At 39.5% G+C, this 21,676-nt stretch overlaps 1 non-coding gene across 1 annotated transcript; it reads left to right on the plus strand.

The window, feature by feature from the left end:
* The first annotated feature begins 322 nt into the window (after nt 1-322).
* On the plus strand, nt 323-429 carry LOC146402826 (U6 spliceosomal RNA). The gene has a single exon (XR_014808693.1). It is a non-coding gene; the product is annotated as a U6 spliceosomal RNA (small nuclear RNA).
* Nucleotides 430-21,676: the final 21,247 nt, after the last annotated feature.

The raw sequence follows: 21,676 nt of genomic DNA on the forward strand, positions 1-21,676 counted from the left end.
TTTTTTGGTCTTTTTGTCTTTTCTAGGGCTGCACCCTGCAGCATATAGAGGTTCCAAGGCTAGGGGTCCAATTGGAGCTGTAGCTGCCAGCCTATGCCAGAGCCACAGCAACGCCAGATATGAGCCGCATCTGCGACCTACACCACAGCTCATGGCAATGCTGGATCCTTAAGCTACTGAGCGAGGCCAGGGATCAAACCCACAACCTCATGATTCTTAGTCGGATTCGTTAACCACTGAGCCACAATGGGAACTCCTTTTTTTTTTTTTTGGAAGTATTTTTATTGAGGTGAATTTTAATTAACATAAAATGAATATTTTTGTGCTCGCTTTAGCAGCACATATACTAAAATTGGAACGATACAGAGAAAATTAGCATGGCCCCTGCGCAAGGATGACACGCAAATTCGTGAAGTGTTCCATATTTTTAGGAAAACATAGGCCAAACACTCTCTGACATAAATGACAGCAACATCTTCTCTGATCCACCTCTTAGAGTATTGACAACTAAAACAAAAATAAACAAATGGGACCTACTCAAACTTCAAAGTTTCCTCACAGCAAAGGAAACCCTAAACAACACAAAAAGACAACCCACAGAATGGGAGAACATCTTTGCAAGTGAATCGACTGACAAGGGATTAATCTCCAAAATTTATAAACACCTGCAGCTCCATACCAAAAAAAACAAACAACCCCATCAAAAAATGGGCAGAAGATCTAAACAGACAGTTCTCCAAATAAGACTTACAGATGGCTGAGAAACACATGAAAAGATGTTCAACATTATTCATTATTAGATAAATGCAAATCAAAACCACTCTGAGGTACCACCATACACCAGCCAGAATGGCCATCATCAAAAAGTCTACAAACAGTAAGTGCTGGAGAGGGTGTGGAGAAAAAGGAACCCTAGTACACTGGTGGTGGGATTGTAAATTGGTGCAACCACTGTGGAAAACAGTATGGAGATGCCTCAGAAAACTAAACATAGAACTACCATTTGATGTAGCAATCCCACTCCTGGGCATCTATCCAGAGAAAACCACGACTCGCGAAGACACTTGTACTCCAATGTTCATTGCAGCACTATTTACAATAGCCAAAACATGGAAACAACCTAAATATCCATCGACAGAGGAGTGGATCAAGAAGTGGTACATATACACAATGGAATATTACTCAGCCATTAAAAAGAACAAAATACCAGTATTTTTAGCAACATGGATGGACCTAGATAGAAACTATCATGCGAAGTCATCCATAAAATGAGACACCAACATCAAATGCTATCACTGACATGTGGAATCTGAAAAAAGGACAGACTGAACTTTGCAGAACAAATGCTGACTCACAGACATTGAAAAACTTAGTCTCTGGAGGAGACAGTTTGGGGGGTGAGGGGATGTGCTTGGGCTGTGGGATGAAAATCCTGTGAAATCAGATTGTTATGATCATTATACAACTACAGATGTGGTAAATTCATGAGTAATAAAAAATGAATATTTTAAAGTGAACTTGAGTGGAATTTGGTATAATCACGATGTTGTGCATCTACCACCTTGATCTAGTTAAAATGTGTTTTCATTGGCCCTAAACCAAGCTCTGTACCTAAATGATCATCTATTTCCCTTCCACCCCCAGGCCCTGGCAACCACCAATCTGCTTCTGCCTCTGTGCATTTACCTCTTCGCTTCACATTAATTTTAAAGAACATTTCTGCAAAGAATAAGAATCTTGAAGGTGACCAATGGTTTCATTAATGGATACTTTCTTCTTTTTCTTTTCTTTTTTTATTTTTTTATTTTTTTTGGCTTTTTCTTTTTTTTTTCAGGTTTTCTTTGCTTTCTTTTTTTTTTACCTTTTTTTTTTCCCATTGTACAGATGGTGACCCATTTACACATATATGCATACATTATTTTTTTTCACATTGCATGATACATTATAAGTGACTAGACAGAGTTCCCAGTGCTACACAGAAGGATCTCATTGCTAATCCATTCCAAAGGCAATAGTCTGCATCTATTAACCCAAGCTCCCCAACCACCCCACTCCCTCCCCCTCCTCCTTGGCAACCGCAAGTCTATTCTCCAAGTCCGTGATTTTCTTTTCTGTGGAAAGGTTCATTTGTGCCTTACAGTAGATTCCAGATATTAATGAGATCATATGGCATTTGTCTTTCTCTTTCTGACTTACTTCACTCAGGATGAGAGTCTCTAGTTCAATCCATGTTGCTGCAAATGGCATTATTTTGTTCCTTTTTATGGCTGAGTAGTATTCCATTGTGTATATATACCACGTCTTCCAAATCCAATCGTCTGTCAATGGACATTTGGGTTGATTCCATGTCTTGGCTATTGTGAATAGTGCTGCAATGAACATGCAGGTGTATGTGTCTTTTTTAAGGAAAGTTTTGTTTTCTCAGGTCAGTCTCCCAAAACAACAGAAATAAAAGCAAAAATATACCAATGGGACCTCATCAAACTGACAAGATTTTGCATGGCAAAGGAAACCAAAAAGAAAACAAAAAGACAACTTACAGAATGGGAGAAAATAGTTTCAAATGATGCAACTGACAAGGGCCTAATCTCTAAATTACACAAACAACTTATACAACGCAATAGCAAAAAAGCCAACAACCCAATGGAAAAATGGGCAAAAGAGCTGAATAGACATTTCTCCAAGGAAGATATACAGATGGCCAACAAGCGCTTGAAACAATGCTCAACATCACTGATTATTAGAGAAATGCAAATCAAAACTACCATGAGATACCACCTCACACCAGTCAGAATGGCCATCATTAATAAATCCACAAATAACAAGTGCTGGAGGGGGTGTAGAGAAAAGGAAACCCTCCTGCACTGTTGGTGGGCATGTAAACTGGTACAGCCACTATGGAGAACAATATAGAGGTACCTTAGAAAATTATACAGAGAACTACTGTATGACCCTGCAATCCCACTCTTGGGCATATATCAAGACAAAACTTCCCATTTTTTGGCTTTTTAAAGCCATACCGACATATGGAAGGTCCCAGACTAAGGGTCAAATCAGAGCTACAGCCTCAGGCCTACACCAGAGCCACAGCAACTCAGGATCCAAGCCACATCTGCCACCTGCACCACAGCTCATGGAAATGATGGATCCCCAACCTACTGAGCGAGGCCAGGGATCGAACCGCATCCTCATGGATACTAGTTGGATTCATTTCCACCATGCCACAATGGGAACTCCCCTTTATTTTTCTTAAGTAACTTATTGTGAAATATTTTAAGACATGTTTTGTAATTGTATTTTCTCTAGGCTGCTAGGAAGAAAGTGCCTACATTATTTCAAAGATGGTACTTCATGTGTTTGTGGTTTTAAGGCCATCAAATACCACATCAACCTACCCAAAGAGAACTATTCAGAAGGAAACATGTTGAAAGACATGTATAACTGAATCATTCACATAGAAATGTCTTTCTTTACTTGTCAGCTGCAGAAATGGTTGGAACTGATAAATGACCTGCTAGAGAATTTGGTTTGTTGGGGGGACAGCCATCCAGTAGATGTTAGCAATTACACTCTTTTGACAGGGACTCAGGTCCACACCTCAGAAAAAGCATCGCCAGTGACGAAAAGTGTTGATGGTGAGATGATTCATTATGGTGAAGCTTGGATGTTTTTGCCAAGCAGGCACACAGAGTACACATCCTTCTCCACTCCAGAGAGGGGCAAAAAGGACACAAGAAATGGCTGGGGTTTGGAATTGTGGTTAAAAACAGGGTTGAATGTGGGAAGGACGAAGAGAAAAACCAAAGCAAACCAAACCAAACAAAACAAAACATATCAGGCTGCCAGCCACTTAATAGACTTTATGCAATTAGTTCCTCATTCCCCCCATGTAGGGAAGCCAATCCAAGCTAAGCACCAAAAACATTCTTTTTAATGCCCTATGAGTTTCACAAGAGTGACTTCCTGGAACTGAATCAGATGTTTCCATTATTTCCTTGACTCCTTTTTCTTTGGAACTTATTCCCTCAGTTGCTACTTTGCTTTGCTTCAGCCACCACATACGTCAGGAATCTTAATTCCTGTAAGATTTGAAACCCTGAACTTGCAGAGTCATGGCATTTGTTGATATCATTTTTACTCATTTCTTTTTCTCTCTCTGGAATGCCCAGCTGGGCTTGGACTGAATTTCCCTCTCTGATGGGTGGCATGGAGATTTTTATATATGCATTCCACTAGTGGGCCGTCCCCCAGTTATCAGTGGACTCTCTGCCCAGAGAATAAGTACAGAGCATGTTCTAGAAGGCTACTGTTCAGGCAAGAGAAAAGTTTGCCTTTTGACTGTAGAAAACAGTAAATTGCAGTGGATCATTTTAGCTCCATCTGTAATATTTGGCACACTAACACAGAGGATGGCTGGAAAACCTGGTATCTTGGAAACTGAATATTCTTTAAATGTAAAAATGGAGGACCTGGCTAAATAAACATAGAAATGGCAGAAGAATTGCTTCAAGGTGGATTTATCATTTATCAGTGTAATATTTAGACAACCTTTCTGTCTCTCATTCCTTTCTCTCACTGACCTAGTTTTAATTATGCTATGTGAAAAATGTACTTGGTCTTTACAGCCATAAATTAACTTGCTTCTTGTAACTGCTTCTAAATTTGTGGGGTAAAAGACTTGGGTTGGTCTTCGATTATGTACTGCAAAAATGTCAAAAGCCCACAAGAAAAATAGACGAGGTGAAAGACTGTCAAACAAAGGTTCAATTTCACCAAGTTTCATTTTTCCTGAGTTCTTGGCTTCTTTAGTTACAAATTGATTAGGTATTTAAAACTAAATTAAGATTAACATGAAACTCTTCCAACCATTCTTTTGCATTGAAGGTTTCCTTTTAGTTTCCTACACCTAGGTGTACAAAAGAATTGTTGAGTTGATTCAAGTTACTTTTTCTCAATTCCTGAGTTGAAACTCCAGAACTCTAGGTGGTTGGAGCTTTGATTCAGGAAGGAGCCTTGCTTTATTGGTGCAATATAAGTGACAGAATTTTTCTTACCTTAATGGTGGATTATATTTTCTTTGCTCCTTATACTTTCAGAAGATCCCTGTCCTCCACCCCTCAACATTCCTTAAGACCTTTGTTTCAAACCCTCATAAAACATTTTCTTTGTAGCAGAGTTTGAACTGGTATATCACAAAAGAATATTAAGGTTTGTCTTTAAAACTGCCAAGAACAGAAGTTATACCTAACTTCTCTTCTCCAGCCAAGAAACTATTAGGGCTAGCTAGTCTTTATCCTAAGTGTTTCCTCTTGACACCCTACTGTGGGCAAAGCGCTGAAGCTGTAGCTTTATAGATTTTATCTCCTTTATTTTCATGATAATTCTGGAAGGTGGGAGGTGGGCACTGTTATGCATGTTTTGTCCTTAAGGAAACTGAACATCAGAGAAGTTCAAGGACTTGCCCAAGGGAAGTCCTGGGGTCTTCCATTTGGGATTGATATTTGCGCTTGGCATCCTGTGATCTCCCATGTTGCCTCCCTGCCACTCAAGTGACTGTAAGGGATTTCTCCTTGAGTCTGTGTTGGCTGACAATATGGGGGAGGGAGACAGTCATATTTGCAACCAGTGAGGGGCAGACTCAAGAAAAGTTTATTTAGAGAGATGCCAGTAGTGGGTTGATGTTGGAAGATTTACCTAAACTCTGTGCCTCAGTTTTCTTTTTTTTTTTTTTTTTTCTTGCTGGGCTACTTTGAAAATGTGGATCCAAGCATACAGAAGTGGGACTGTATTTACTAATCTTAGGCAGACCTGGGTCATTATTTATTTACTTACTTTTTTAGACTTCTTGTTGCACAGGAAGACGATTTGGAGGGGAGGAGATTGAAGGCAAGAAGACTAATTAAAATAATATAATAACCCAGAGAAAAAATGATAAGGGCCGGTTATATCATGTGGCTAACACATTTGCATGTCAGTCTGAAGGCATGATTGTGGGATGGGTGGGGAGGGGAAGGGCGAGGAAGAAGTTAAAAGTTACTCTGGTTTCCAACTTGGGTGTCCGAATAGATGGTAGAACCATTAATGTTCAAGAATCAGCCATGTGGAAAGGGGGGATTAAGGAAGAAAAAGCAAATTCTTTTAAATCCAGGAAATATAAAATGCATGTTAGATAAGAAAAATCACATGGTTTCTCCACATACCAGTTTGAACTGGTACCCCCAAACACCCACATCGTTGATAGGAATGAATGAACCAAAATGTATATTTTATGTTAAAATGGAAAACAGAAGTCAACAGAAACAGAGAAACATGTTTGGAAATATTTCTCTTTTAAGACCATGAGAAAACCCAATTTGTACCAAAGCAGGGGGTGGCAAACTGGGAGGGCAGGAGGTGGGAGGGCTGACAAGGCTGAAGCAAGGCTGAGAGAGTTAGTGTAAAACCATTGGTTGCTTGCAGCCTGGACCCTCCTTCCCTACCATTATTAACTTGCAGGACTGGCAAGGGGAAGAAGAAAAAGCACCCTGTGAGACCTCTGAAACAAAAAGCATAGCCTTTGATGGTTTTCTTACTTCTAGCTCTCCCTTCCTTCCTAAATTCCATCATTATCGATCTCCAATTGCACATGCATATTTTCTCCAATTAAAACTAGTCGTCTTGGGTCTGGTCTTTTAATTGTTGTGTTAAAGAGGCAAGAGAGCTTTTTAGGGGGATGCTTTAGGGGGTGGAGAGGAATTGGGACTATCAGAGAATGGTACATAGAAACTCAAAAGCAGATCTTGTCCTAGGAACAGCTCCCAAAGCCACTGCTTTTTGCCTTCCTACTCAGCATGTTCACAGAGTTGTCTTAGACAATGGTTAAAGAGCCTTGAAACTTTACAGACCATTTGGACTACAGATTGGACATAGTTGCAAAGAAGTGGACTTATTGCATCTGAGTGCAAAACTAATCAACTCAGAATGACAACTTTCATATGTTGAAGCCTATTATAAATTTGCCAAACTGGGGGTTTGGGATGGCAATGTTCTTAAATTAGGTTGTGATGATGGTTGTACAACTATAAATATGATAAAATTCACTGAATCAAAGATAAATAAAAATAAAAATTCTAATAGTATGGGATTAAAAAAAAAAAAAACAAATTTGCTGGACTTCTTTCATCTCCTCTGAGTATATGAGATGTCATTAATGTTCCAGCTGCCTGGCTTCTCTGAATACCGACAGCAGAGGGAAAAAACCCCCACTTTCAGCAGCCACTGACTCGCCTGTTTTCCACTCAGATAGCTATGTACTGCCAAGGCAAATGGGAAACAGGCTCCCACAACAGCAGCAATTTCCCAACTGCCTTGTTAATTTTCAGTAAACCAAAATAAAATGTGTTATTATTTATTATAAATATATACTACATACATTTTCCAGATGATTAGTATTTCAGTAAAGTACCACATTGAGAACAATTTGAGCGGCCTTGCAGGCTATAACCTTTGAGTAATAGGTATAGCCCAAGGTCAGAACTGTCGCTTTTATTGGGTTAATTCAATGTTCATGGTTTACAGACTATGATATAGAACCAATGGAAAGTTTTTCCATCCTCAGTAACAGTTGCATTATACATATAATTTTACATAAAAGAGTAGAATCCCATATATCATTATTTATTCATAGTGACCTTCACAAAACAACTGCTTGGCACAGGATGATAGGGTAGTCTGGGGTAGAGGATACAGAATGCAGATTCCAAACACTAGGGCTGAGACAACTCCTTCAATTGTGTTAACTTTAGAAAATACGATGTAGAAAAATATGATTTCACAGTTGTGGGATAGTGTGTCATTATTTCACAAATGGAATACAAAAATTTGAAGGATCCCAGGTTTGGGGAATGATTTGAGCTCCTTTGAGGGTAGTTTAATACATTAGATATCTTTTATATAACATGCCCTATATAATATGTTATGTATAATTCATTATATGTGTGTGTATATGTATATAGAATATGATTCAAGCTTCCACACTGTGAGGGGAGGATTACCACCTCCAGCCAAAATTCTGGTAGTCACAGGGCTCTGGATCTGGATCCACATCCAGTATTTTTGCTACAAACATCTCTGCCATGGACATCTTTGCTGCAATCATTTTTGCCACAAACATTTCCACAGCATAATTAACTTGCTGTAAGACAGTTGTGCCATAAAAGATGAAATAACTGGTAGACAGTTTGGTTTGACATACTGTGCAAAGATCATGATAGATGATGAAAATTTGCTCCAAGAGTTGGTTTAATATGAAACTCACTACATCGGAGGTGGAAGAGATGGAGGCTGAGGGCCTGGAAGGTGTCAAATCGTACCCACATTTCCTGTAGAATATTGGAATGTCTGCCTGTCAATGGATATGTGACAATAGACCAAAACCCAAGAACAGGGTAAGGCTTTACCAAGGCAAAACAAAGTTCAGTTACAAATATGCATCCTAGAATTCTGGAATTGGTACCTTTCTTAATGAAGGAAAACGTTTTAGTGAAAAAGAAAAACATGCAATGCTAGATGAGAAATCAAAAAGCAAAAAAAAAAAAAAAATTACAAAACATTATAAAGGAAAGACTTGGAAGACAAGTGTTTAGGTACAACCCACAAAGCATAATCAGTTATTTATGCAATATTGAATCACCACACATTTTAGATGTATTTAAATAGTTTGCATTTTTCAATAAAGTTTTTAAATTTTGTAATTCATTTCTTGCGTTTCCTTGTGTCCTTTTTCCTGTCCCTCTTTTATTTTTTGTTATGTTGCAAAATTATTTGCAGCAAAAAAAAAAAAAAAAAATAAAAGAAATATGCTTGTGGTGGAGTTCCTGTTGTGGCTCAGCAAAAACAAACACAACTAGCATCCATGAAGTTGCAGGTTTGATCCTAGGCACCACTCAGTGGGTTAAGGATTGGGTGTTGCCACGAACTGTGGTGTAGGTCACAGGAGAAGCTTGGATCTGGTGTTGCTATGGCTGTAGCATAGGCTGGTGTAGGCTGGCAGCGTAGGGGCTGACTTAACCCCTAGCCTGGGAAATTCCACATGCCACAGATGTGGCCCTAAAAGCAAAAACAACAACAACAACAACAACAAAAAACAAACAAAAAAAACCCCCCAAAACCCAAAGAATTGTTTAAGGCGAAGAAATTCACAGTAAAAAATACCTAGAACCATCTGGCCCGTGCCAGAGTGCCAGTGAAGTCTCCCTGCCTTAGCTTCATTTCTTCTCCTCTGTATTCCGGGTCCTCACAGCTGGGTCTGTGACTTTCTGGCAGAAGGCTGGCTGGACTAGACATGCTTTGTCCCCCTTTCTTCCTGCTGGTAATGTGAGCTCAGGCCAGACTGAGGTACAACACTGTATGAAGAGTCTGGGCTGTATCACCACCACTACCTGTCCTGGGGTCAAACCTTCCTGTTCTCATGGCTTCAGGTCACTTAATTAGAATTCCAGTTTGGTTCTGGCAGTTTGCCTTAAAGAAAAGGAACTTATACTACTTTTAAAAAATTAAACATGAAATACATATTCATTCAGGAAAATCAGAATATCCCCTCCAAAATTACACAAGCTCCTGCTGCCTAGTGATGACTGCCACTAACATTTTGAAGTTCTTTCTACAAGACATTTTTCTCTGCACATTTATACAAAAATGAGATTATATCTCTTTATCGATCTCTAGCTCTTTCCCTCTCTCTATAGTTTTACAACATCAATATGCATTTTTCCTTTTCTAGCATGAACAGAGTTCTATATATATAAAAAAATACACCACAGCATTGTTTTTAATGGGTGCTTAGTGTTGTAGTTTACTCTAAATATAATCTGAAAATCCAAAACACATTGTTACCTCAGCTGTTTGTCTAGTTTCTGTCTGAAGCCTTATAGTGGGTCTCCACGACCAAAAGGGAAGGCTCATCTTTCTCACAATATGAGACAGAAGAATTGTTCCTGGCACTTGTTTGAAGTTTATTTTCTCAGGTCCTTACTATGGGTATTCAGTGATTTTGGAGTGGGGTTCTGAATTTTTAAGAGCACCTGAAATGATTTTGCTTCTGTGCTCTTTACACCATGCTGCTGTGAGCACATCTACCCTAGATGAGTCTGGTTCCCCAGTGCCTCTCAGCCACTGCACCTGGTGGCCCTCAGCTTAGAAGACTCCTACAGTGGCCCAAGAAACTGCTCCTTATAACTTCCAACTCAATTCTCAATTGCCATCACTAGCTAGTTCTTCCCAGGCTGATGGGGCAGTTATACCCTCCCTCCTTTGTCTGGTTTTGACATATGTATTTCCATTTCTATATGTACCATCTCCCCTCCTATATGTAGGGTCAAAACTATCTCTCTCTTGTATAGGTGCCTAAGATCAGCCTGGTAACTGACACAGAGCAAAGAAAAGAAGGATGGAGGGAGGGGGGGAAGGAAGAAAAAAGGAAAAACAGAGGAAAAAGAAAAGAGGAAAAGGAAGGAAAGAAAGAATAAAAGAAGCAAGGACTATTTATTTATTTATTGCTTTTTAGGGCCCCCCTCATGGCATATGCAAGTTCTCAGGCTAGAAGCTGAATCAGAGCTTCAACTGCCAACCTTCACCACCGCCACAGCAATGCTATATCTGAGCATCATCTGCAAACTATGTCGAAGCTTGTGGCAATACTGGATCCTCCACTCACCAAGCAAAGCCAGGGATTGAACCCGTGTCCTCATGGATACTAGTCAGATTCATTTCCACTGTGCGGAAGAGAACTCCAGGAAGAACAGTTTTATTGGGGGGAATCAGGGAAGGCTCTTGTAAAGGATTTCATTTGAGCTAAGCCTAAAAATTAGGGGCCGTTTGTTGGGGGAAAGCCCAATAGCATGTTTTACAATTTCTAGAGTTACTTCTGGGTCTAGGGAGATTGATTATTTTGTTCAAGCCCCAAGGCTTAAAATAGCAAAGAATTTGCCCCGACATGGTCTATGGGACCAGACAGTGGAGTCAGGAAAAAATGACATCTCAGGTGCATCATGCATTAGGAAAGACATGGAGTAAGAATGGCCTGTATGGGAAGGGCGGATAGTGATATCCTAGAGTAACTCAGTTCAACTGGATTGTTGGGGAGAAGTAGAGAAGTGTAGGATTGGGGGCTGAAAGGTAATTTAGAGCTGAAGTATTGGGTTTAGTTCACCAGACTTTTGGGAGTTACTATATTACTTCAAATAAGAAAGTGTGTGCTCAGGGCCTGAGGCAGTGCCCTCCTTAGATGGGAAGGGAAATGGGATGTGGGGAAACCAGTTAAGAGCTTATTGCAAAAGACCGACTGGATAATATTAGGGCTGATGATACAGGGCATGGGAGGTGAGAGTGATTGAGATGCATTTTAGACATAGAACACAAACCCTACTACTGACTGTACTCAGGCAAGGTTAGAAGAATCAGCCGCAGTTAATTCTAGGTGTCTCATCTGTGCAATGTGCAATACCTCTAAGAGAAGCGGGATCAACTGCCGTGGGAGGAGGTGTTCTGCATGGGTGGGCACTACCATTTAGACATGGTGGATTTGGGATGTCAGAGGCATTGGTGGAAACAAATATATAGTAGGGGAAGGTGAATCAGAGGCATTAAGACAGACTACAAAGTGTTAAGAGCAAAATGTAGAATTTCCAGTGAAGTTGTAGAAAATACTAGGGTGTAGAATGGTAAGAACTGAACTGAATAACTGAATGTGTGGATTTTATCTTAGCCTCACTCTCACATAATTTGTGTGTGTGTGTGTGTGTGTGTGTGTGTGTGTGTGTGTGTGTGTGTGTGTGTGATCTGTGTCTTGGCTTTGTCTCTGAGAGGTACGGAAATCCAGAAAGAATCAACACATGATTCATCCAAAATATTTTTTCACTTGAGCGTAGCTCTCAGGAGCAATGTAATATTAGATGAATCTTGATAATCTCTTTGGTGCATGTAGAATATATGTATTTAAGGAACCCACATTCTCTTGAACTGTGCCTCTGTAAAAGGAAGGAATATGAAGCTTCAATGAATAGTTGAATCTTACCTCTCAATGGACAACCAGAAGCCGAGGTACACTTTTCTGATATCCACTCCTTGAAGAAAACATCACTCTGACACGTGACTAAAACATTTCAGAGTGGCAGCATCTGCAAACACCCCCTGCAGGTAACTGACAGGTCACGTGATTGGAAGATGAAAAGGACAGGACACCTCCTGCAGTTGTGCGAGGAGGATCAGGGTGCTTTCATCTCTCCCTGCTGAACGCCTACTTTGTTGGAACGCAGAGCCTGCTCTCACCTGCCTGCCCCTAGAACACAATGCATTCCAGAGGCTCCACTTTTATGCTGCCAGGTGGCTTCTCTCTTCTTTGGCAGGTACTTGGTGCTTTTCTTGAAATTAAACGGTGACCTCTCACTTATCTTCAGGTCTAACGCTGGACTAGCTGTGATCCTGCCCCAAAGCCTGTCTCCTCATTCATGTAACCAACAATCGGGGGCTCATCAGTAGTGAGAAAGAAGGCTTTGCTCTTCTGTACTTGTCATCAAAGCCAAAGGAGCTCACTTTCCTCAGGGCAACATCTGGCTAGAATTTATATGGCGGGCATGGAAATATTATTTTCTAGATATTATGATTTCTTTGCTTTGGCATTGCTAAAAATGGCAGGCTGCCACCGCCAGAAACTAACCATGTCATTTTCCTCATGTCAACATGCTCCTTGCCAACAATGATTTCCTGTCATTCCGTCCCAGTTTCTGAAGATGCAGCCGCTCCCCTGGAAGTGTATGTTAGGGAAGAAAATCAAATCATCTGAGCCACTCTTGAGGTAGGGAGTTCCTATGCCAGAGGAAATGACTTCTTTGGGATTTATTGCCTCACTGATGACTACAGCCTGGGCTCCCTTTTTCTGAGGCCTTACCAATCACTCCTTCTATACCCCACCACCACCTCTGTGCTTCCCAACTGCTACAGAAACACAATTTTGGCTCAGTGGCTATTTTCATTTCTGTGGATGTCTCACTCCTTCCTTCCCGATGCTCTCCTCACCTTTGCTTTCTAGGTCATTGGACTCCTTTGAGTCCTTTGACTTTTCTCTTTAGCTTTTCCTTGTCTCTGCTCCCTCTTGTTCCTCTGGCCTCCTATCGTGGGCTATGCAAACCTTCAAGCATCCTGCCCTTGTCACCTTTCTTCTCTGCTCACGCTGAGGGGTCACCCATACTCACAGTTTTAAACACCAATTTAATGATACTGCTACCCTTAGCACTGGCTTTAAACATATTAAAGTCATACAAGCACATAGTTTAAAGAGTAAAATTTTTCTGCAAGTTTTGATAGAATTAGTTGCCTAATGGAAATCCCTTATAGTCTGCTATTTCCTACTTGTGGAAATAGCATTCAATTATTTTCACTGATTTTTGTTTTGGGGAGGGGAATTATCTGTATCTCTAAAAATGATGCTTATTTTTCTATTTATTTTTTCTTTTTCAACCTATGATTTTCTTTATTTTTCTTACTTTATTGCCACAAACCTCCAATACAAGTTTTAATAGAAGAGGTAAGGACAGCTCTATTTTCCTCATTTCTGATCTCATTATTTCTTTTTCTTTCCTTCTTCTTCTTTTTTTTTAATGTCTTTTTAGGGCTGCATCCGTGGTATATGAAGGTTCCCATGCTAGGGGTCTCATCAGAGCTGTAGCCCCAGCCTATGCCAGAGCCAGAGCAATGTGAGATCCAAGCCATGTCTGCGACCTACACCACAGCTCATGGCAATGCTGGATCCTTAACCCATTGAGCGAGGCCGGGGATGGAACCTGCATCCTCATGGATGCTAGTCAGGTACATTAATCACTGAGCTACTATGGGAACTCCCTCTTTCTATTTTTTTAAAGGTCTTAGCTATTAACTTCCAAAATAGATGCTGAAGACTAAGCTTCCTTTTCCATGTATCACATCATGCCTATACAGTTTTCTCTTCTTAGTCCTTCAAGTCATAATTTGGGATAAATGAATAATCACTGATTATATTTGATTATGAAAATGCTGCTTACAGTGAAGAACTATAATATCTTCTGGTTATTTTGAGAGGCAACATAATTTAAGAGACTAGCATCTAGGGTCCACTGTCTGGATTCAGATCCCAATGGCATTACTTAACTATTAGGGTAAACTTAAATAAGCACTTAATATCTGTCTCAGTTTCTTCAATTGTAGAATGAGGTCATTATCCACCTACAACATTGGATTTTTGTGATGATTAATAGTTAATAAGTTAATAAAGAATTAGAACAATGTATCAATATAAACCCTAGCATTAGAAAGCTTTGTTTTTTATTATCTTTCCTTGTACAACATTTAATTTTTTTCTGAGATTAATAATAATAACCATGATAATAATTTCCATTCTATATATAGTTTTTCCTGTACTCATGGCTAATTTGTCCCTAATATTTCCTCAGTAAATCTCTTCTCAATTATATTCACATTTATTTGGTGATGTACCTAACCTTATTTTAGTGAAGACTTTCCCAGAACCTTCCACCTGCTCTCAATCAGCTGGGTGTCCTTCAGCCACTGAAGTTATCATCTCTTTCTTTTCACTACCATTCTAAAGCATCCCTTTCCTTTTTCTGTTTTTTTTTTTTTAATCACTTGTTTTCTAGATAATTTCCCCCCTCTTACTTCATCTTATTTTAGCAGGGTATATCTTCTTAAGAAAAGATGAAAGTAATTCTTTTTTGAAATTCTGCATGTCTAAAAATGCCTCTATTCTATTTTCACACTTATAGTTAACTAGAGAGTTCTAGGTTGGAACCATAGTCTCAGAATTTTGAGGACAACACTTCATTGTCTATAGTTCCTTGTTGCTGTTGAAGAGTTCAATGCTGTTGTGATTTTGATACTTTGTATCCAGCCCCTTTTCTCTGGAAACTTTTAGAACCTTCTTCTAATCTCAAGTGTTAAGGAATTTCATCATGATGTGCTTTCATGTGGCTCTATGTCCATCTATCATTCCGAGCACTTGATAGGCTTTCAGTTTTGGAAATTATTTTCAATTATTTTTCTGATGACTTCTTTTCCATTTTCTCTGTTTCTTACTGGAATTTTTGTTATTTGGATGTGGAATGGTCCTTTAAATATTAACCTTTCCTTTTCTACTTTTCATCTTTTTGTTGTTTTGCTCAACTCTCTGTAAAAATTAGTCATATTTTATTCCAATCTATCTACTGAGCTTTTTATTTCTACTATTTTATTTTTATTTTACAAGACTTTTTTTGGTCTCTGAATGTTCTTTTTTTCTGCTAAAGTCCTTGCTTTTCTTTTATTAATGCATTCTTTTTATTATATGAAGATTTTTGTTAATAATTACTTTAAAACCTTTTTTTTTGGCTTTCTATCTCTGTATTGTTTGTTCTTTCCAAGTTTTTATAATTTTCATATGGCTTGACATCTATCTTTTATTTTGGAGGCTTTCTTTAAAGGTCTAGTGGTCCCTGGATGTTTATTTTTATTTAACATGGTGATCCTGAGAATCAGAGTGGAAAATCTATGCCTGGGGATGGCATTGCTTCAAGGTGTGGTTCAAGCTGGACCATTCTCTTAGGCAAGTCCTGAGGTCAATATTGTAGGTCATTATCCCTGGATGATCAAGTTCCACAGAGAAGGACTGAATTTTCTTCCTGTGGAGTATGATCCCGCTTTCCAAGTGAAAGCCTATTTGAACATTTAATTTGAGAACTTGCTCTTACTATCCTAGGTTTGTTTCTGACCCAGTCCTCCACTTTGCCTGGTGCCTTCTAGCCCAGAGGACTTACATTTCTATTCAGAGAACTTCCAGTCTTCTGTTGGGTTGGAGACAAACAGCCACACACTGGGTGGGGAGGGTTTCTGACAATCTGTTTCATAAGTGGATTTAGTTTCAGGTCTTCCCCCTATATTCACAGGAATCTGATGCCAAAAATTCCTGAGACTTTTGTATAGGTTAGGCTAATCTCAGCCTTTCCTAGACTTAGGATTTGGCTTCCTTGGTTCCCCTGGATCAGTTGCTACTCATCTGCATTCTAGCTTCCAACATTTTGTTGCATTTTCTTTAATTTGGGTTTATGTCATAAAAATTCCATTATTATCATTCCAGTGGAATTTCCAAAGAGTCCAGAAGGTAATGTGTAGGGTAATATCAAGAAGACAGGTCTTTAACAAACACACATAAATATGTCACCATAAATTATAGAAAGAACTATAAAGAAAAAATAAGATAATTTGAAATAACAGTAAAGAGGTACTGAATCGGAATGATGCTTCATGACATGGCTCTCTGGATAGGTAATATTTAAACCGAGTTCTGAAGATAAGTGGGAGTTAGTCAGGCAAAGAGTATAGGGAAAAGCATGGCATGCAGATGAGCAGCCTTGGGGTCAGGACTCTGGGTGTAAAGTGACAGAAGCCTAAGCTTAAGCTAAAAAAGGAAATTAATTAGTTCAAATAAATGGAAAGTCTAAGATGTGGACACAGTATGCCTTGGCTGGATCCTGGGAGTTATATGATGCTTCAGGTCCCCGTCTCTCTCCATTTACAAGTCTGCTTGAGCTCCTTCTCAGAGAGACTTTCTCCATTCTCGGGGAAGTTGGTTACTAGAAATCAAAGGCTACATAATCCTTATTGGTCCTGTACCAAAGAAATAGGACGAGTCTTCTCCCACTTAAAAAAAACAAACCTGACTTCCATATATGAGACCCCCCCTGTATTTCTTGGAATAGTCACAATAATGGAGTTCTGTGTGTGACCAGATATAGGTCCAACTCTAATTTAATCTCTGAAAAGTACTAAAAGATATTTACTATCAGAAGAATTGTGAGAGAGAGAATAATAGAGACTTAAAACAGAGTCTTATGAGTGATGTTAAGCTTTGGGAATTAATACCAACTGCAACAAGAAGCTATTGATGGATTTTAATTAAGGAGTAAGCACTGCTAATTACAGTTAATTCAATCCACTTTTCCAAACCAGCTTTCCTTCCCAGTCTTCTTATCATTTTTTTTTTTACTGCCTTAGCTTGATATTTTAGAAGTATCTTTGAAGTCTCAAATTTATCACCATATAAAATTGGTCATTAAGCCTAATAGGTTCTCTCTTCCTGAAGTCTCTTGGATTTATCCTGGCTCCTGCTTCATGCACATGGTCATACTATCCCAGGCTCTTATCAACTTGGACTTGATTTGTGTGATGGCCTCCTGTCTTCTCTTCTGTTTTCTTTCTGCTTCTAAGTCATCACACATGGTACTGTCAGATCATTCTTTCCAAAATTCTGCTATCTTCATGTCACTCCTCTAAATAGGAGCCCATGATGCCTCCTTATCATTTAATGAATCGAGCCCAAATCTCTCAGCCCAGCATCCAGAGCCTTCCATCATCTGGTCCTGCTGGATCTACCTTGCCTTATCTTCCAATGATCCCTCGTCCACAATAAGACTAGGTGGGCTCTGACTGCCCAGTCTTCACCTCCGGGAGTGGAAGAAAGGTGGACTGTTATCAATCATTTTGCAGACAGAAGAGAAGAGAAACAAGGGGGATGGGAGACAAGGGGAGAAAGGAGAATGTGGCCACTCTGAGTCACAGCTGTTTTTGATGAAGAAGGGCTGTGGATGTAAGTGCATGGCTCCCTTGAACTTGATGGTATAGTCAAGCTAGTCTTTCTGAGCCACATGGGCAGGCAGCAGTGCCAAGATGAAACTCAATGTGTGTGTTTTCACTGTGAGGCTTTGGCTGAAAGGAGGACACTGGCTAGGGCAAGGCTTTCCAGGTCGTAACACTCACTCCCTGGGACAAAATGTGTGGGCCAGCTCACAGGTTTCTGGGAACTTGCCCAGGATTTTCAGGGTCAATTGGTGCTGCAGAGAAATGATGGATTATCCAGAGAGGTGTGAATAGTGTCAGCCAACATGACCAACTCTGGTGGGATCTCATTACTTATTTTTGCTCAAGTAGATTTTTGGGTGGGGGGTTGGCTTGGTGTTTGGAATCTGCAGAGGTAAAATGCTGTTACAGTGGGGAGGGGTTCTAACAGCTTTTAAAAACCCTACCAAAGTTCTGAGGGAAAACCAGGTCAAAGATTTGTATATAAATCCTAAGAAGAAACAACAGACGGAAAAGCTTAAAAAGTTAGCACAGATAATTTATACGGGAAAAGAATCTGAAAAAGAATGAATGTGTGTATATGTATAACTGGATACTTTTGTTGTACAGCAGAAATTATCACAACATTATAAATCAACTATACTTCAATAAAACTTTTAAAAATGGGGGAAAAAAGCACAGAATCACTGTTATCTCTTCCAGGGATTGAATTGGTTAGCTGCTTACTATAGTTATCAATTACTAGATGAACCTAATTGATTAAAATTTTATAATCAAAGGCTTGAACTGTAGTGTCCTTTGCAAAACAAGAAATTTACTCCAGATTTTAGGGAGTGGAAACTTTTTATTCATTCAAGAGAACACTTAAGAAGAACATGATACAAGGCTGGAGTAATTCTGTGGTGGGAAGAATGATGTCTCCCAAAGATGTCCACACCCCAATTCCTGGAACCTATGAATCTGTTAGCTTACATGACAAAAAAGTCTTTAGACATGTGATGTGATTGGGGCCACAGACCTTGACAGGGAGATTAGCCCACATTATCCAGGTGGACCCAATCTAATCACACACATCTCTAAAATCATAGAACCACTTCCAGATGGGGTTAGTCAGCAGGAGATGTGACACAGAGAAAGGGTCAGAGAGATGCAGCATTGCTGGCTCTGAACATGGAGAAGCGGGGTCAGGAGCCAAGGAGTGTGGGAGGCCTCCCTACAAGCTGAAAAAAGCAAGGAAACAGAGCCTCCCTCAGAAACTCTAGAAAGAAACAGCCTTGCCAACACCTTGATCTTAACCCAGTGAGATCTGCATTGGACTTCTGACTTGCAAAACTCCAGGATGATAAATTTTTATTGTCTGAAATCACCAAGTTTGTGGCCATTTGTTATGGCAGCTGCATAAAATACATGCAAATTGTTTAGTAAATACCTTTTGAATGAATGAACTTAGTCTAAGAAATTCATAACAAAATCACATAACCAGGCCCCTTTTATTGGGGCTGGTACTGAAAGATGCTTTTTATAAGTGATTCATTTTTAAACTAATGTTTATCAATCACTTACTATGTACTAGGCACTTTTCTTTCCTCTTTTATTGATCTTTACAGTAACTGAGATCATTGCTATTAGTCAACGATGTAATCTTCCCCAAATCATACACTTAGCAAATGGAGAAGGTGGGTTTTGGAACTGGGAAACTGTAGAATTCATTGTTTAGTCACTATGGTGGTTGTTCCCACACTTAGCCACACATTAAAATCACTTAGGGAGTTTTTACAAATCCCAATGTCCAGATCATGTCCACACCAATTAAATCTGAATGTTTAATTTCGGAGCTAGGTATCAGTTATTTGTTTAAAGATCTCCCATGAATCCAACCTACAGTGAAATTAGGGAACTGCTGCATTTGGTGTACTCTCTCAAACTATAAGTTCAGTTATTCCATCTAATACACAGCATTAAAATTCAGTTCGTTTAAGATTACAACCTAGATTACCTGGGACTCTAAATTGGTAGTTTTTATCATCTTTAGTACAGCGACTGTCATTAGTTGGATTAAAGGGCAGCTGTGAGTTAATCTAAAGACTAGTAGAATTGATTTTGCATGTAGACACAATTTAGAGTGTCAGTCAAAATAATGGCAGGCCAGCAGTGGGGAAATCTTTCCCAAAACCAGGCAGGGAGGAGGGAAAAACAAAGATCTTTATATGGTATCTAAAGCCAAAAGAGAATGGAGAGCTGCCTGATGAGATTGGTGATCAAATTGCCTGTCTGGACATTTTGTCACCACTTTTGTTAAAATCTCTGTCTTGAAGTGTTTCAGCATCAGTTAGAAGCAGCTCTGCTCTCCCACTAATATTGATGCTGTGACTCAGAGCCCATATTTCCTTTATTTTGCAGTAGCTTGGCTTCCTGGTGCCATACTGGGCAGCTTCTCTAGGGTGGCCATTGGGTCAGCAAGATTGCAGCCCCCTTCTGATCAGGCACAGACTGCAAGTTGGGGCACTGATAGAATTTTTGGGGCAAGCTTCTGGCTATCATTGTGGCAGAGGGCAGTTCTTCCCTTTAAATGGTGTTTTCATAAGGTACAGTCCCCAGCTTCCCCTCAGGCAGGACAGACAGGTTGTTTCTTAATCTGCTGTAGAACTTCTTCACTTTCTTAATTAGCTTTGCAAACAGAAATTGGTTCAGTGTGTTTCAACTGGAAACAGGTGTTGATGACAGTGTCCAAGTCTTCTGTTGAGGAGCTTCTCTCCCCTTTGCCAGCCTCTCCACAGCAGTAATGAAGAGGCTTTTGTTGGATGTGGCAGATACACATCTCCACATGGGCCAGAACTCTCGGTTCAAGTCTCACAGATGAGAGTCATAAATTAAAATGCGCTTTTGTCTCACTGGTAATAATAGCAGATCCCAGTCCATCATCTTTTTGTATTACACTAAGCCACAAACTTGTTTTAGCCAGTATTACCTCAGGATTCCAAACCAAACACAAGGCACTCTTTTTGGCTTGAGTTCTCCCAATTGGCTGTATGCTGTTTGCAATTTCACCAGAGTGCTGCCAACACTGTAATGTGTGCTGCGTAGATGTCGAAGTGAAACAACTAAGTCAAAAGAGTGAAAGTTACTTTAAAATTTTGCATGATTTGCATTACCGGTTTTCTCTTGGATTTAGCATCTTAGTAAATATTAATGCTACAATTTGACTTTATTGATCTTTATTTGCTATCTAGGTTTTTAAATTGGTCAAGTAAGAAAGTTAAGAGAGATTACTTCCAATGAGATTATAGCCTGAGCAGCGTGTAGACTTAACTATTTCTCCTATTGGATTCACACAACATTAAACCAGAGGATTGATCAGCCAAGCAGCCATCCTGGAGCAATTGCCCACAACCCCATTTTCTCATCATACAGCACTGTTCTGGTACAAGGACTCCTGTTTTTTTGTTTTTTGAGGTTTAACACGGTCTAAAAGTTCCTTTTTTTTTTTTTTTTTTTTTTGTCTTTTGTCTTTTTAGGGCTTCACCCATGGCATGTGGAGGTTCCCAGGCTAGGGGTCTAATTCTAATCAGAGCTATAGCTGCTGGCCTATTCCACAACCACAGCAATGCCAGATCTGAGCCGCATCTGCCACCTACATCACAGCTCATGGCAATGCTGGATCCTTAACCCACTAAGCGAGGCCAGGGGTTGAACCTGCAACCTTATGGTTCCTAGTCGGATTCATTTCCACTGTGCCACAATGGGAACTCCATAACATGGTCTAAAAATTCTTTAAAAATCATTGAGAATTGGATCTTTCACAAGTTCTGTAATACAAAAATAAAAATACCCTTAAAATAAGGAAAGCCACTACTGTTTTCTGAGAATTCCCTTCTATACTTTCCTTATAGTTAATTTCAAATTTTGTTTTTCTCAAAACTGATTTGTATTTTATACAGCTGTTAAACACTTTTCTAGGTCTTCCATTTTTCAAGGAGTTAAATGGTTTCCATCTTTCTTAGAGATTGTTTCAATACAGCTTACAGACACACATACAAAT

The sequence above is a fragment of the Sus scrofa genome, chromosome 6, assembly GCF_054392235.1.
Source record: "Sus scrofa isolate SSC_HxYL_T2T_F1_AM1 chromosome 6, Sscrofa_HxYL_maternal_Yorkshire_Landrace_v2.0, whole genome shotgun sequence".
NCBI classification, from domain to species: domain Eukaryota; kingdom Metazoa; phylum Chordata; class Mammalia; order Artiodactyla; family Suidae; genus Sus; species Sus scrofa.